We start from the raw sequence: 13,603 nt of genomic DNA, 5'->3' as shown, positions 1-13,603 counted from the left end.
AGAGATGAAAGGTTCTGCTACAGGTGACTATACCCTCTGTTATATATTGATTTTCACATCACCATTTGAGAGTAGTAGTTAACCACAACTACAGTTTCTGTAGATGACTATTTGGGACCCTTTGTGTAAATCAGTCTTCTGGAGTAAGACTCAGTAGGTGATGTCTTGGATGACTTGAGCGTGGTGTTCCGCTTTGTTCATTTTTTGTTGCTGTTTGTTAGAGATGAGTTTCTGGTTCAGTTGATCTGATTGTAATGACGGAATGGAGGACCTTGTGTGAAGATTCACAATAACTAAGGAAATAGCATATAGGTCTGTGGAAAAATTTTTAACCCATGCTTCAAAGATAAAAAGATGCAAATACTTATCTCATTATTAAGCAGGGTAGAAAAGAGCAGGCCTATTAGGGTGCTGCCTATCCCTCCTAATTTTTGAAAAAGATAAAGCAAGTGAAGGCTGTAGCTTGTTAGAGGTGAGGTTGCACTTTGTTTAGGAATTAAACACCCAAAAAAAGGAGACAAACAGTGAAAGTGGTGTACTACAGCGGAGAAGGCAATAGGAAAGAAGGGAGTATGACGTGGCTGAAGTACACTTTCCAGATAGTTTCTCCTTTGTATGTTGAACTCTCCCAAAAGAGAAGGCAAAGTGCCTGAAATTGAGATGTTTTAAAACAAAGAAACATACAAAAAAGAGCCACACAGGAAATCCACCTTCTGTTCACAGATTGAACAGTGCCTGTGTCATTCTGGTTTATTCTTAGAAGGGTTAATCCACATCCTAGGAAGCGCTGGATAAAAACTGCCCGCCTCACTATTTCTAAATAGGACGAGAAACTAGGCCTTTGTTACCTATACAGAATACAGTACAAAATATATAGATCTCTCTTGTGCATCCACACCAGTGTTCCTGACTCCTATACTGTAGATCCTAAAGAAGGATGGTTCCATTTAAAATCATTAGAGAGGATGTTGCTTGGTAGGCCTCCCTTTACAAGAAATTGTGCAGAAGTTGCAGAATGTGGTATTCCTTCAGTGAAAACATGCTAGGTTTTAATCTTGCACAGGAGCCAAAAAACCATCACTATACCTTGAAAACTGAGAAAGCAGTATCCTGCAGAAAAGATACCCAAAAACCACTCATGCGTGTAGAAAGAGTATATGAGAGCTAACAGCAGGACTGCAGGGTAAGTCAAGAGATACCTTTTACTTGCACACTATCTTTCTTACACTGCTTAACTGGGATTTTAAGATTAAAAACCAAACGATGCTTTGACTCTCCTGATATGCATCCTGTCAGCATCCTTAACTGACACTTTTTAATGTTTACATCAGTATATAGCAGGGAACGTGTTGTTATGAAATCAAAGACTTCAGACAACTACTCTACAAAAAATAACTGCATAAAGGGCAAAAAGAAAAGATGGAGCCAATGCAAACAAATGGTATCATAGCCAAAGAATATGTAATGTAAGAATTAATACACTCATGAAAGAAAGAATGTGCTAAAAAGCAAAACATTATATAGGAAATGATATGCATATACTTTACCTTGTGGCACTGTTAATGGTGCAACAGAAGGCAAGAATGTTGAAAGTCTAGAGGTGAAAGGAGATGATGTAGTGCGGGTGGTGGTTAATACTGTTGTTCGCAAAGAAGGCCTTTCAACTGACTCTGTAGAAGCAGTAGTAAAAACACTGGGAGCAACAGTTGTAGTTGTAGATAAAACAGTGGGGATCAAAACTGGAGTGGACTTGGCAGATATACTGGTAGGAAATACTAATGATGTTTTGCCATGTTGAGTAAATGTGGTATTTGGGGAGGAAAGATACGTAGTACTCTCAGCAGACCTAAATGTGAAAGTAGGGAGGGGCACAGGCGTAGGCATGGGGCCAGTGGTGGGGGACAAAGCGGAAGAGAATGGAGAAGTGGCAAGAGATGGCAGCCGAGTGCTGAGCGGGCTGCTGGGGGCAGGAGGAGAGCTGGGACTTGGAGACGTCCTTGTCAAAGGGACTTCTGTGCTGGTAGTGGGACTGGCCTCGCTGGAGACAGAGGTCTTGGACGTGCTGCTGGTGGAGGTGGCAACAGTGGTCTTCAGCGTGGTGAGAGCCGGCATAATGTGTGGCACGGTTGTCTTCCTGTGGGTGAGGGCTGCCAGAAGGAAATCATAGGTTGACTGAGTGTGGTAGGCCAAGGGAGGGGAAGACAAAGGAGGTGGGCAGAAGCCCTGGGCTAGGGCCTTCAGGCAAGAAAAGCAGCCCAATATTGCACTGAGTCTTGCTGGGCAAGAGGGAAGATTGGGCTTCTGGCTCCTTCCCTAACCCTCCCTGTCCTGCTTAGACCCAGTCGGGGCCAATGTGTGTTCTGGTCTGTGGTGGGTTGACCCTGGTGGAATGCGAAGTGCCCACCCAGCTACTCGGTCACTCCCCCTCAGTGGGAATGGGGAGAGAATCGGTAGTGCAAAAGCAAAAAAAACCCCACGCGTCCAGATACAGACAGTGTTCAGAAGTGAAGAAACTAAAGGAAAAAACAAAAACCACCCATGAGATGCAAAGGCAATAACTCGCGACCTCCCACCAGTGGCCAATGCCCAGCCAATTTCTGAGCAATGGCTACTTAGGAAAACATCCCCCCCACCCCCCATTTTACTGCTCAGCATGACATTCTGTGGTATGGAGTATCTCCTTGGTCACTCACTTTGGGTCACCTATCCTGGCTGTGTCCCTGACCAACCTCTTGCCCAGCCCTTGCCCATTCCCTGGCAGGCAGAAGGAGAAATAGAGAAGGTCTGGATGCTGTGCTGGCACTCCTCAGCAACAGCTAAAGCACTTGTGTGCTATCAACACTGGCTTGGATACACATCTAAAACACAGCACCAGACAAGCTGCTAAGAACAAAAATTACCTCCATCCCAACCAGAGCCAGTACAGATGCCCAGGACTGCACCAGGTCCCAGGCTGGCCAAAGGCAGCAGGAACGAAAGACAAAGTACAAAAATAAATGCGCAAGCGGTGTATGGTTCTTGAAGGAATGATGGAAGAAGGATGAGTAAGAGCTGGGAAGAGCGGGCAGAAGAAGCGGGAAGGGTAGGAGGGAGCCTTACCAGGCTGTGAGGAGCTCAGCCATGTTGAGGACAGAGCTGAGGAGGGAGAAGAAGTGGGTGAAGGCAGTGGGCTGGTTTTGGCTGTGGAGGGTGCAGAGGACTCCGATGCAGGCAACTCTGTTGGAACACTAGTCGTCGGGGAAGAGGGCTTGCGCCTTAGGATCGTAGGCATAGGCTTGGGGCTGGTGGTTGGGGCTGATGTGGAGGAGACTGTGGAAGTGGTAGCAGATGGCAGCCGAGTGCTGAGTGGGCTGCTGGGGGCAGGTGGAGAGCTGGGACTTGGAGACATCCTTGTCAGAGGGACTTCTGTGCTGGTAGTGGGCCTGGCCTCTCTGGAGACAGAGGTCTTGGAGGTGCTGCTGCTTGAGGTGGAGGCGGTGGTCTTCTGTGTGGTGAGAGCCGGCAGAATGTGTGTCACGGTTGTCTTTTTGTGGGTGAAGGCTGCTGGGAGGAAAGCACAGATCAATTGAAGATGAAGGCAAGAGGGGAAGGCAAAGGAGATGGGCAGAAGCCCCGGGCTGTGGCATGTGCAGGAAAGGTGGCGCTGTGCTGCACTGAGTCTTGCTGGGCCAGAGGGAGGAGTGGGCCTCTGGCTCCTGCCCTCAGGCTGGTTTTTCCCCAAAAAAGGGAGGACAAGGACAGCACCTGAAGGGTGCCTTCCAATGCACAAGCCTCTGCCTCTCCTTGGAAGAGGAGCCTCTTCAGAACTACCAGCCAGTCAGCCTCACCTCCTTGCCTGGCAAGATCATAGAGCAAATCCTCCTGGAAACTGTGCTAAGGCACATGGAAAAGAAGGCGGTGACTGGTGACAGCCAACATGGCTTCACTAAGGGCAAATCGTGCCTGACTAATTTGGTGGCCTTCTACAATGGGGTTACAGCATTGGTGGATAGAGGAAGATCAACTGATATCATCTACCTGGACTTGTGCAAAGCATTTGATACAGTCCGGCATGACATCCTTGTCTTTAAATTGGGGAGACATGGACTTGATGGATGGACCACTCGGTGGATAAGGAATTGGCTGGATGGTCTCACACAAAGAGTTGTAGTCAACCGCTCAATGTCCAAGTGGACACCAGTGACAAGTGGCGTTCCTCAGGGGTCGGTATTGGGACCGATGCTCTTTAAAATCTTTGTTGGCAACACAGACAGTAGGATTGAGTGCGCCCTCAGCAAGTGTGCCGATGACACCAAGCTGTGCGGTGCGGTCGACACACTGGAGGGAAAGGATGCCATCCAGAGGGACCTTGACAGGCTTGAGAAGTGGGCCTGTGTGAACCGCATGAAGTTCAACAAGGCCAAGTGCAAGGTCCTGCATGTGGGTTGGGGCAATCCAAAGCACAAATACAGTCTGGGCAAAGAATGGATTGAGAGCAGCCCTGAGGAGAAGGACTTGGGGGTGATGGTTGACGAGAAGCTCAACATGAGCCAGCAATGTGTGTTTGCAGCCCAAAAGGCCAACCGTATCCTGGGCTGCATCAAAAGCAGCATGGCCAGCAGGTCAAGGGAGGTGATTCTGCCCCTCTACTCCTCTCTCGTGACACCCCACCTGGAGCAATGTGTCCAACTCTGAGGCCCCCAACATAAGAAGGACATGGAGCTGTTGGAGCGAGTCCAGAGGAGGGCCATGAAGATGATCAGAGGGCTGGAGCACCTCTCCTATGAAGACAGGCTGAGAGAGTTGGGGCTCTTCAGCGTGGAGAAGAGAAGGCTCCGGGGAGACCTTCTAGCAGCCTCCCAGTACCTGAAGAGGGCCTACAGGAAAGCGGGAGAGAGACTTTTTACAAGGGCATGTAGTGATAGGACGAGGTGGAATGGTTTCAAACTGAAAGAGGGTAGATTTAGATTAGATATTAGGAAGAAATGCTTTACTGTGAGGGTGGTGAGGCACTGGCACAGGTTGCCCAGAGAAGCTGTGGATGCCTCCTCCCTGGCAGTGTTCAAGGTGAGGCTGGATGGGGCTTTGAGCAACCTGGTCTAGTGGAAGGTGTCCCTGCTCATGGCAGGGGGTTGGAACTAGATGATCTTTAAGGTCCCTTCCAACCCAAACCATTCTATAATTCTAGAATTCTATGTGCACGTCTCCTTCCAAGGAAAAGGGACAGCGTACTGTCTGCCCCCTCCCAGACAGGCAGGCCAGTCTCCCTGGGAGAGACCCGTGCCCTGGGGCTGTACCAAAGGCAGGCCCTAGCAAAGGAAGTGGGAATGGAGAGCAAGTACAACAACAACCCAAGTGGTCTGCGTTGGTAGGAAGGACAAAAGAAGAAAGGAAGTGTGAGAGCTGGGAAGAGCAGGCAGAAGGAGCCAGAAGGGCAGGAAAGAGACTTACTGGGCTGTGAGGAGCTCAGCCATGTTGAGGACAGAGTTGAGGAGGGAGAAGAAGCAGGTGAAGGCAGTGGGCTGGTTTTGGCTGTGGAGGGTGCCCATGACTCTGATGCAGGCAACTCTGTTGGAGCACTCATCGTCAGGGAAGAGGGCTTCGGCCTGATGATCGTAGGTGTAGGCTTGGGGCTTGTGGTTGGGGCTGATGTGGAAGAGACTGTGGAAGTGGCAGCAGATGGCAGCCGAGTGCTGAGCGGGCTGCTGGGGGCAGGTGGAGAGCTGGGACTTGGAGACATCCTTGTCAGAGGGACTCCTGTGCTGGTAGCGGGTCTGGCCTCTCTGGAGACAGAGGTCTTGGAGGTGCTGCTGCTGGAGGTGGAGGCGGTGGTCTTCTGTGTGGTGAGAGGTGGCAGAATGTGTGGCACAGTTGTCTCCTTATGGGTGAAGGCTGCCGGGGGAAAGCACAGATCAGTTGAGGATGAAGGCAAGAGGGGAAGGCAAAGGAGGTGGACAGAAGCCCCGGGCTGGGGCATGTGCAGGAAAGGTGGCGCTGTGCTGCACTGAGTCTTGCTGGGCCAGAGGGAGGAGTGGGCCTCTGGCTCCTGCCCTCAGGCTGGTTTTTCCCCCAAAAAGGGGGGGACCAGGACAGGACCTGAAGGGTGCCTTCCAATGCACAAGCACCCTCTGCCTCCCCCTGGAAGAGGAGCCTCTCCGGACATGCGTGTCACCCTCCAAGGAACAGGGAGAGCATACCGTCTGCCCCCTCCCAGACAGGCAGGCCAGGCTCCATGGGAGAGACCCGTGCTCTGAGGCCATACCAAAGGCAGGCCATGCCGAAGTGCAGATGCTAAAGGAAGTGGGAACCAAGAGCAAGTACAACAACAAGGCCCGATATGCAGACCAGACCCACCTCACAGGGACGTCTGCTGCCCCCCTGGGGCCCAGGTTAAAGATGTGAAGAGGAAGCTTCCTACCCTGGTAAGGCCGTCAGATTATTATGTTATTGATTTTTCAGGTTGGCAGTGACAAAGTAGCTAAAAGAAGTCAGAGGGCAATTAAGGGAGACTTCAGGGCTTTGGGTCCACTGGTTAAGGGATCATGAGCACAAGTAGTTTTCTTCTCTGTCCCTTCAGTTGCTGGGAATGATGAATGAAGAAACAGGAAGAGCCAGGAAATCAATACCTGGCTCCAAGACAGGTGTCACCGGCACAACTTCGGGTTTTTCAATCATGGGTTGATCTACGTGACACCAGGCCTGCTGGCAACACATGGGGCACACCTGTCTCAATGGGGGAAAAGGATCTTTGTGGAGAAGTTAGCAGGGCTCATTGAAAGAGCTTTAAACTAGTACTGAAGGGGGAAGGGGATAAAACCAGGCTTGCTAGAGACAAGCCTGGGGACGACACCCCAGTGTCGGTGGGACAGTGTGCTAGTGAGGTCCTTCGGTCTGTCATCTCAGTGGAGGCAGGGGATGGAGAGCCGTGTGGCAACAGGGACGCAAGGGTTAGTGATGGGTTAGAAACTGCAGAAGTGTCCAAGAATGGTCACGCAGGAATTAGGGCTTCTTTCCCCACAAAGGTGGCAGGATCCACAGCCCAACTGAAGTGCATCTACACCAGTGCATGCAGCATGGGCAACAAACAGGAGGAGCTGGAAGCCATTGTGCAGCAGAAGAACTATGGCATAGTTGCCATCATGGAACATGGTGGGGTGACTCACACAACTGGAGTGCTGCAATGGATGGTTATAAACTCTTCAGAAGGGACAGGCAAGGTAGGAGAGGCAGTGGGGTGGACCTGTAAGTGTAAGGGAGTGTTTTGACTGTCTAGAGCTTGAGGGTGGTGCCGATAGGGTTGAGTGTTTATTGCTAAGAATCAGGGGGAAGGCCAGCAAGGTAGATATCATGGTGCTATATACCACCCAGCCAGGATGAAGAGGTAGATGAAATATTCTATAAGCAGCTGGGAGAAGTCGCACCATCAGTAGCCCTTATTCTCATGGGGGACTTCAACTTACCAGACATCTGCTGGAAATACAATATAGCAGAGAGGACACAGTCTCGAAGGTTCCTGCACTGTGTGGAAGATAACTTCCTGACACAGTGGGTGAGGGAGCCAATTAGGGAAGGCGCCCCACTGGACCTCTTGTTTGCGAACAGGGAAGGACTTGTGGGTGATGTGATGGTCGGAGGCTGTCTTGGGCACAGTGATCATGAAAGGTAGAGTTTTCGATTCTTGGAGAAGTAAGGAAGGGGGTCAGCGGAACTGCTATCTTGGACTTCCGGAGGGCAGACTTTGGCCTGTTTAGGAGCCTGGTTGACAGAGTCCCTTGGGAGGCAGTCCTGAAGGACAAAGGGGTCCAGGAAGGCTGGACAGTCTTCAAGAAGGAAATCGTAAAGGCGCAGGAGCAGGCTGTCCCCATGTGCTGAAAGACAAGCCGGTGGGGAGGAAGACTGACCTGGCTGAACAGAGAGCTTTGGCTGGAATTCAGGGAAATATAAAGAGCGTTTATGACCTTTGGAAGAAGGGGCAGCCCACTCAGGAGGACTACAAAGATGTCGTGAGGCTATGCAGGGAAAAAATTAGAAGGCCCAAAGTCCAACTAGAACTTAATCTGGCCACTGCTGTAAAAAGCAATAAAAAAAGGTTTCTATAAATACATTAGCCACAAGAGGAGGGCCAAGGAGAATCTCCATCCTTTACTGGATGCGGGAGGAAAATCAGTGACAAAGGATGAGGAAAAGGCTGAGGTGCTTAATGCCTTCTTTGCCTCAGTCTTTAATAGTAAGACCACTTGTTCTCTGGGTACCCAGCCTCGTGAGCTGGAGGACAGGGACGGGGAGAAGAATAAAGCCCCCATAATCCAAGGGGAAATGGTTAACAACGTGCTATGCCACTTAGACACACACACACGTCTATGGGGCTCGGTGGGATCCACCTAAGGATACTAAGAGAGCTGGCAGAAGTGCTCACCAAGCCACTTTCCATCATTTATCAGCAGTTCTGGCTAACCAGGGAGGTCCCAGTTTGCTGGAGGTCAGCAAATGTGATGCCCATGTGTAAGAAGGGTCAGAAGGAAGATCTGGGAAACTACAGGCCTGTCAGCAAATGTGATGCCCATGTGTAAGAAGGGTCAGAAGGAAGATCTGGGAAACTACAGGCCTGTCAGTCTGACCTCGGTGCCAGGGAAGGTTATGGAGCAGATCATCTTGAGTGCCATCACACGGCACATAGAGGAGAACCAGGCGATCAGGCCCAGTCAGCATGGGTTTATGAAAGGTAGGTCCTGCTTGACTAACCTGATCTCCTTCTATGACAAAGTGACCCACTTAGTGGATGAGGGAAAGGCTGTGGATGTTGTCTACCTAGACTTTCATAAAGCCTTTGACACCATTTCCCACAGCATTCTCCTGGAGAAACTGACTGCTCATGGCTTGGAGGGGCATACAGTTCGCTGGGTAAAAAACTGGCTGCATGGCCAAGCCCAAAGAGTTGTGGTGAATGGAGTTAAATCCAGTTGGCCGCCAGTCACAAGTGGTGTTCCCCAGGGCTCAGTATTGGGGCCAGTTCTCTTTAATATCTTTATCAATGATCTGGATGAGGGGATCGAGTGCACCCTCAGCAAGTTTGCAGATGACACCAAGTTGAGGGGGAGTGTTGATCTGCTTGAGGGTAGGAAGGCTCTACAGAGGGATCTGGACAGGCTGGATCGATGGGCTGAGGCCAACTGTATGAGGTTCAACAAGGCCAAGTGTCGGGTACTGCACTTGGGGCACAACAACCCCAAGTAACGCTACAGGCTTGGGGAGGAGTGGCTGGAAAGCTGCCCAGCGGAAGAGGACCTGCGGGTGTTGGTCGATAGCCTGCTGAATATGAGGCAGCAGTGTGCCCAGGTGGCCAAGAAGGCCAACAGCATCCTTGCTTGTATCAGAAATATGTGGCCAGCAGGACTAGGGAAGTGATTGTCCCTGTGTACTTGGCACTGGTGAGGCCGCACCTCGAATACTGTGTTCAGTTTTGGGCCCCTCACTACAAGAAAGACATTGAGGTGCTGGAGCGAGTCCAAAGAAGGGCAACAAAGCTGGTGAAGGGTCTAGAGCACAAGTCTTATGAGGAACGGCTGAGGGAACTGGGGTGGTTTAGTCTAGAGAAAAGGAGGCTCAGGTGAGACCTTATTGCTCTCTACCACTACCAGAAAGGAGGTTGTAGTGAGGTGGGTGTCTGTCTCTTTTCCCATGTAACAAGTGTAGGATGAGAGGAAACGGCCTCAAGTTGCACTAGGGGAGGTTCAGATTGGATATCAGGAAAATTTCTTCACCGAAAGGGTTATCAAACATTGGAACAGGCTGCCCAGGGAAGTGGTTGAGTCACCATCCCTGGAGGTATTTAAAAGACATGTAGATGTGGTGCTTAAGGACATGGTTTAGTGGTGGACTTGGCAGTGTCAGGTTAACAGTTGGACTCGATGACCTTAAAGGTCCTTTGCAACCAAAACGATTCTATGATTCTATAACAAAAGCCCAAGTGGTTTGCATTGCTAGGAAGGACAAAAGAAAGATAGGAATTGTAAGAACTGCGAAGAGCAGGCAGGAGGGAGCCCTACCAGGCTGTGAGGAGCTCAGCCACATTGAGGACACAGTTGAGGAAGGAGAAGAAGCAGGTGAAGGCAGTGGGCTGGTTTTGGCTGTGGAGGGTGCCGATGACTCCGATGAAGGCAACTCTGTTGGAGCACTCATAGTCAGGGAAGAGGGCTTGGGCCTGAGAGTCGTAGGTGTAGGCTTGGGACTGGTGGTTGTGGCCGATGTGGAGGAGACTGTAGAAGTGGTGGCAGATGGCAGCCGAGTGCTGAGCGGACTGCTGGGGGCAGGTGGAGAGCTGGGACTTGGAGACGTCCTTGTCAGAGGGACTTCTGTGCTGGTAGCAGAGATTGCTTCCCTGGAGACAGAGGTCTTGGAGGTGCTGCTGCTGGAGGCGGAGGCAGTGGTCTTCTGCTCGGTGAGAGCCGGCAGAATGTGTGGCACGGTTGTCTTCCTATGGGTGAGGGCTGCCAGAAGGAAATCATAGGTTGACTGAGTGTGGCAGGCCAAGAGAAGAAGGCAAAAGAGGTGGGCAGAAGCCCCGGGCTAGGGCCTTCAGGCACAAAAAGCAGCCCCATATTGCACTGAGTCTTGCTGGGCAAGAGGGAGAATTGGGCTTCTGGCTCCTTCCCTAACCCTCCCTGTCCTGCTTAGACCCAATCGGGGCCAATGTGTGTTCTGGTCTGTGGTGGGTTGACCCTGGCGGACTGTGAAGTGCCCACCCAGCTACTTGGTGACTCCCCCTCAGTGGGAATGGGGAGAGAATCGGTAGTGCAAAAGCAAAAAAAACCCCACGCGTCCAGATACAGACAGTGTTCAGAAGTGAAGAAACTAAAGGAAAAAACAAAAACCACCCATGAGATGCAAAGGCAATAACTCGCGACCTCCCACCAGTGGCCAATGCCCAGCCAATTTCTGAGCAATGGCTACTTAGGAAAACATCCCCCCCACCACCCCACCCCATTTTACTGCTCAGCATGACATTCTGTGGTATGGAGTATCTCCTTGGTCACTCACTTTGGGTCACCTATCCTGGCTGTGTCCCTGACCAACCTCTTGCCCAGCCCTTGCCCATTCCCTGGCAGGCAGAAGCAGAAATAGAGAAGGTCTGGATGCTGTGCTGGCACTCCTCAGCAATAGCTAAAGCACTTGTGTGCTATCAACTCTGGCTTGGATACACATCTAAAACACAGCACCAGACAAGCTGCTAAGAACAAAAATTACCTCCATCCCAACCAGAGCCAGTACAGATGCCCAGGACTGCACCAGGTCCCAGGCTGGCCAAAGGCAGCGGGAACGAAGGACCAAGTACAAAAATAAATGCGCAAGCGGTGTATGGTTCTTGAAGGAATGATGGAAGAAGGATGAGTAAGAGCTGGGAAGAGCAGGCAGAAGAAACGGGGAGGTAGGATGGAGCCTTACCGGGCTGTGAGGAGCTCAGCCATGTTGAGGACAGAGCTGAGGAGGGAGAAGAAGTGGGTGAAGGCAGTGGGCTGGTTTTGGCTATGGAGGGTGCGGAGGACTCCGATGCAGGCAACTCTGTTGGAACACTAGTCGTCGGGGAAGAGGACTTGGGCCGTAGGATCGTAGGTGAAGACTTGGGGCTGGTGGTTGGGGCCAATGTGGAAGAGACTGTGGAAGTGGTAGCAGATGGCAGCCGAGTGCTGAGCGGGCTGCTGGGGGCAGGTGGAGAGCTGGGACTTGGAGACATCCTTGTCAGAGGGACTTCTGTGCTGGTAGCGGGCCTGGCCTCTCTGGAGACAGAGGTCTTGGAGGTGCTGCTGCTTGAGGTGGAGGTGGTGGTCTTCTGTGTGGTGAGAGCCGGCAGAATGTGTGTCACGGTTGTCTTTTTGTGGGTGAAGGCTGCTGGGAGGAAAGCACAGATCAATTGAAGATGAAGGCAAGAGGGGAAGGCAAAGGAGATGGGCAGAAGCCCCGGGCTGTGGCATGTGCAGGAAAGGTGGCGCTGTGCTGCACTGAGTCTTGCTGGGCCAGAGGGAGGAGTGGGCCTCTGGCTCCTGCCCTCAGGCTGGTTTTTCCCCCAAAAAGGGAGGACAAGGACAGGACCTGAAGGGTGCCTTCCAATGCACAAGCACCCTCTGCCTCCCCCTGGAAGAGGAGCCTCTCCGGACATGCGTGTCACCCTCCAAGGAACAGGGAGAGCGTACCGTCTGCCCCCTCCCAGACAGGCAGGCCAGGCTCCATGGGAGAGACCCGAGCTCTGGGACCGTACCAAGGGCAGGCCATACCGAAGTGCCGATGCCAAAGAAAGTGGGCACCGAAGCAAGTACAACGACAGCCCAAGTGGTCTGCGTTGCTAGGAAGGCCAAAAGGAAGAAAAGAATTGTGAAAGCTGGGAAGAGCAGGCAGAAGGAGCTGGAGGGGCAGGAGGGAGCCTTACCAGGCTGTGAGGAGCTCAGCCATGTTGAGGACACAGTAGAGGAGGTAGAAGAAGCAGATGAAGGTAGCGGGCTGGTTTTGGATGTGGAGGACTCCGATGAAGGCAACTCTGTTGGAGCACTCATCATCAGGGAAGAAGGCTTTGACCTGAGGGTCGCAGGTGTAGGCTTGGGACTGGTGGTTGTGGCCGATGTGGAGGAGACTGTAGAAGTGGTGGCAGATGGCAGCCGAGTGCTCAGCGGACTGCTGGGGGCAGGTGGAGAGCTGGGACTTGGAGACGTCCTTGTCAGAGGGACTTCTGTGCTGGTAGCAGAGATTGCTTCCCTGGAGACAGAGGTCTTGGAGGTGCTGCTGCTGGAGGTGGAGGCAGTGGTCTTTAGCGTGGTGAGAGCTGGCATAATGTGTGGCACGGTTGTCTTCCTATGGGTGAGGGCTGCCAGGAGGAAATCATAGGTTGACTGAGTGTGGTAGGCCAAGAGAAGAAGGCAAAAGAGGTGGGCAGAAGCCCCGGGCTAGGGCCTTCAGGCACAAAAAGCAGCCCCATATTGCACTGAGTCTTGCTGGGCAAGAGGGAGAATTGGGCTTCTGGCTCCTTCCCTAACCCTCCCTGTCCTGCTTAGACCCAGTCGGGGCCAATGTGTGTTCTGGTCTGTGGTGGGTTGACCCTGGCGGAATGCGAAGTGCCCACCCAGCTACTTGGTGACTCCCCCTCAGTGGGAATGGGGAGAGAATCGGTAGTGCAAAAGCAAAAAAACCCCCACGCGTCCAGATACAGACAGTGTTCAGAAGTGAAGAAACTAAAGGAAAAACAAAAACCACCCATGAGATGCAAAGGCAATAACTCGCGACCTCCCACCAGTGGCCAATGCCCAGCCAATTTCTGAGCAATGGCTACTTGGGAAAAATTTCCCCCCACCCCATTTTACTGCTCAGCATGACATTCTTGACCACTCACTTTGGGTCACCTACTCTGGCTGTGTCCCTGACTGTCCTGGTTTCTTGGAGATAAAATTATATAATCAATTTTCTGCTACATTTTGTTTCATTTTGTGGCCAGCCATGGTATGGTGATCAAGGCTATTAGCAACGAAAGCCAGAGCAGCTGACTCAGGCTGGCCCACAGGTGTATTCTATAACAAACGTCACGGTCACTATAAATTGGAAAGCTTGGTAGGATGGCTGGGACTCATTGCTCTGCTCACCT

Source organism: Nyctibius grandis, chromosome 4 (assembly GCF_013368605.1).
Source record: "Nyctibius grandis isolate bNycGra1 chromosome 4, bNycGra1.pri, whole genome shotgun sequence".
In the NCBI taxonomy this organism is placed as follows: domain Eukaryota; kingdom Metazoa; phylum Chordata; class Aves; order Nyctibiiformes; family Nyctibiidae; genus Nyctibius; species Nyctibius grandis.
Note: the sequence above shows the minus strand (reverse complement) of the source record.